This window comes from Tamandua tetradactyla, chromosome 1, assembly GCF_023851605.1.
Source record: "Tamandua tetradactyla isolate mTamTet1 chromosome 1, mTamTet1.pri, whole genome shotgun sequence".
NCBI lineage: Eukaryota > Metazoa > Chordata > Mammalia > Pilosa > Myrmecophagidae > Tamandua > Tamandua tetradactyla.
Genome location: NC_135327.1, coordinates 62549335 through 62553684, shown reverse-complemented (window position 1 = coordinate 62553684; position 4350 = coordinate 62549335). Strand labels below are relative to the sequence as shown.

Below are 4350 nucleotides of genomic sequence, written 5' to 3'. Positions count from 1 at the left end.
TTCTGGTTGATCCCTAGCTCTCACAATAAGAAGTCAATGCTGACTAGTAGTTGGGATTAAATTGGTGCATTTGCAATGAAATACAGAGCCATCATATATTTTTGTTTAAATATTTTAAGTACCTTGCCTAATGGTTAGACAGACAGACAGATAGATAGATAATTACAAATACTTCAAAAGCTTTGCAAAGTATTGTTCTGCTGAATATATAAATCCATGTATATTCCAAACATCATGACATTTGTATATATATTAGAAATTTCCATTTGATAACATTTCTAAATACAATGAGATTTCTAATTGGAAGAGACTTCAATCATCATTTAATCAAATACTATATTTTATGAAAGAGGAAACTATAAATTTTCTGATTGAAAGGGGAGCAAAATAAACTTAAGCCTACATATCCTGATTGAAAGGCCAAATCTTTTGCACTGACTGCACTTGTTAAAATATGAATAGATTTTTGTTTTATCTCATCTGTTTATATGGATTGTTGCACATAATTACTCTTCAGTATTTCTTACTTCAAGGAAATTCTGTCACTTTTCCCAAACCCAAAATAGAGGTTCCAAAGAACATTTACCAGATTCCCATGCTGTGTTAATATGTTCATAGGGACCTACAAAACTATGTAAACAAACTCCCCAAATGATACATTGCACAGTCTCCATTCCTAAACAAATTAATCAATTTGTTTGTGAACCACTGCTTTGTGTTCTTTAGCTCTTATTTTTACACTCTGGCACCTTATCATTGCTTGAGAATGCTGATCAGTTTGAAGAAAACATCATTCTTGCTTGAGGTGAGAGTAGTATTCTGTCATTATTGCAAAAATATGCACCAAACCATTTAAAACATGAAAAATCTCTTTTAATAATGGCCAGCATATAGGAGAAGATATATTAAAAATCTATTTTGATATGTTAAGGGACTGGTGCATCTGCTTTTACCTTGAATGCAATTTGTTGAAAGAAGTATAAAATCATGGAATTTATACTGTAGAAATAAGGTTTCCAAAAAGCCTTCCAAGAAGACATAAACCATATTCTTATTTAGTTGGTTGTGCTGAAAAATCTCAAAAAGATAAAGAGCAACTTTCTGTTTTGTCTCAGCTCCAATAATGGGCTTCAGTTTAGCTATCACACTCACAAGTAATGTAGTTCTTCTGCAATTCTTGTTCTCATTCAAACAGCTTTCTCTCTGTACAGAACAGTCTGCTAAAATGCCATTTGGCCAAAATGAATTTCTGAAATGGTTATCTACTACTTGCTTGGGGAGACCATTCAATCTACATGATTAACTACTTTTCTGTAGAAGTTGGTTTTTTACATTCCTTCACAATGACTGGCTTCTCTTTCTTAAGTCAAATATTTAATCCATGAGAAGCAGAATTAGCCTAAATGAAAAATTGTCATCCACATTATTGTCAAAGTGAGTTGAGATATACAATATTCCAGACCAGACTTGTTCTTTGGAATTAAAGTAGACACTTTGAAAAATGATTGTTTTATATCTTGATATAATCTTTCTGACATTTTGCTCACATTGTCTGACATTTTAGACATTCCCTCTGCTGAGTTAACAGGAATGTGTTTAACTGCATTTAAAATATTCCTCATAGAATTGTGAATTGGATTTTAGAAAGTATCCATTTTGCAAGCAGAATCTCCTTTTCTTTACTGTAGGCTTTGTTCCCAAGGAAGTCATAACACATAGTGAGCCAAAGCTGATGACTCACTATGTCCATGATGACATAGTGAGTCATCATTTCAGGAGTTAATAATAACTGAAAATATGCATTTAGATCCCTTTTTTTTATCTCTTACAAAAAAATCTCTATCCATATTATTAAAAGCCTTTTTACTAGGAGGCTTCAATATGCTTGATAGATTGTCAAACTCTTCAGTGATTCTCTTGTGGAAGTCATGGAAGCCACTATGACAATGATAGGTTTTCCACATCTCACAGGTTAGATTGAACTGGTGTATAGTAATGGCGTATAATACATATGTCTTGCCATGATCATTGCAAACACTAATGTCTGAAATGTAAACATGAATTTGTACTAAGTCATCAGAAGATATATTTAAAGATCATCTAAAATTTATGTTTCTTATAAGGGACCCATTAAAATATTCTCTATCACCATCGTTTGATCCTCTGAAACTAGAATCTTTTAGCATATCCAGTTCAGCTAGAATGCATTCATAAAATCTATTCTGTTTGAAAGAGGAAAGCAATCTTTCATCTCACACCATCAGCTTATACACCCTCCTTTGAATGTCATCATAGATTTCAAGGGTTGGATCTTCATGATTCAAAGTATCTGCTCATTTTTGCTACCAAAAAGTCATCAAAAGCATGTATTTTCTCACAAATACTGTTCATAAATTCCAACAGCAGCTGCTTCTAAAAGACTTTGATTTGGTTGGTTTGATGTTTTTCATCATTCTGATGACTTAATAAAACCTCTAGCTGCTGGTTAGGCTGTAGACAGCAGCCTTCCACTGTTACCCAGGAAAGATTTGACATCCAGTTTGCTGAATGTAATCCAAAAAAATTGTGGGGCAACATTGCTGTCAAGGGGTTCTGTGTAGTTTCCCAAAGTTGGTTGCCAGTTCCACAGTATTTATTTCTTTGTCTTTCTGCAAGTGCTGTATTCTTGAACCATATACTTTCTTTACCAGCAATAAGCTTTTTATTTGATATTTAATAGTGTTGCTATCATGTCTAGTTGTATCTAGAGATCTAAGACACTGTAATTCTTCTGCTGCCTTATCTATGACTTCTTGATCTTCAATATTTTTATTCAATTGAATAATGTTCATAAAGGCCTCATAGTTGCAAATAGGATCACAGATCATCAGTATAAAATATTGATTAATATAATCAGGATGACTGAGTTGATTTATTAATGGAGAAGAATTCCCTGTGCAAAGATTTCCCTGACAAGGTGTCATATGATCTTGTTCTGGAAATCTATAGGATGTAGCAATAAATAAAATAAGACCACACAACACAAACCCCTTAGGAATCCTTCTTCATCTTTGGGAGAAGTATAGATTAGGTGGTGAGAAACTTTCTTCTCCATATCAAATTCAACTCCAAAGAAGGTATCTACAAGATCTTCTGTATATTTTAGTTGATATTTTTCTCTGTCATTTTCTGTTGACCTCTCCTGGACACTCCAAGACACTACAATGCATATAGTAAAATAAAGTTTCCAGTCTATTTTTTATTTACCTTATTAGAGAAAATGATAATTGTTTGGAAATGACAATCTTCACATTCATGGTGAAATATTTTCCTAGTAGGAAACTGCAAGAGTGCATTCTAAAGAATATGCCTAATTTTCAGAAGAGAAGATTTACCACCCTTTAGTGTATAATACCAATACTGGACATAATCTCTCAATAAAAGCTAGATAACTTACTGGAGAAACTTATCAATTATTTTGGCACCCATCGATTGTTTATCAATCTGAATAGTCTCAGTTTTCCATTTCATTTCTTTGAAGTACTTAGGAGCCCCAGTTGATGTTGCAAGAAGAAATAAGTGGTCACACTGCTCTAGCTACTTCTCTGAGTTTGTTTTTCCAACCAAGAGACTAACCATAAAATCCTCACCCAAAAAGCAGAGAAAATAAAATGCCAAATAAATTACAAAGGGTGTGAAGGTTACTAAAGAAAAAAAACAAGCCCATGCTTTCCCAGCCCATATGAAATCTTAGCCTCTGTTAACATTATCAAACTCCAGGGAAGTGACTTCCTCCTTAGTCTCACCACATGGCAATAGCTGCAACAGCAGAGAAAACTACCCAGGCTGCAGCCAACAGTGATAGCTGCTCCTTCAGTCTTCTCCTGGGTGGCAGTTTTACTCAACTTCACTAGATCTTCCCAGGCTCAGCTACTCACATCTGTTGTTGTTGTTGTTTTTGTTTGTTTGTTTGTTTTTTGCATGGGCAGGCACTGGGAATTGAACCTGGGTCTCCAGCATGGCAGGCAAGAGCTGTGCTTGCTGAGCCACCGCAGCCTGCCTTCACATCTGTTTTTGAGAGTATAAATTAAAGGGTTTAACAAGAGTCTTCCCATAATATACAACAGATCCACTGGTTTATCCAATGGGAATGTGATCATGAACTACAAGTACAAAAATATACAGGGTACAGAAAAAGAAAAAGAAGGCCATGGTAATAAGAGAAGCACAGATGGAGAGAGCGTTCCACTCTCCTTCAGAGCTGTGAGTATTGAGGGAATAATGGATGAGGACGTAGGAGATAAGAACAGAAAAAGTGAGCATATACAGCAGCCTAATGTTGGCAACAACAAAGTCCAATGATGTGAGTGT

At 34.7% G+C, this 4350-nt stretch overlaps 1 pseudogene; it reads right to left on the bottom strand.

Moving 5' to 3' along the window:
* Positions 1 to 913: 913 nt before the first annotated feature.
* On the bottom strand, positions 914 to 3371 carry LOC143680753 (sorting nexin-13 pseudogene; annotated as a pseudogene).
* Between the last annotated feature and the right edge of the window lie 979 nt (positions 3372 to 4350).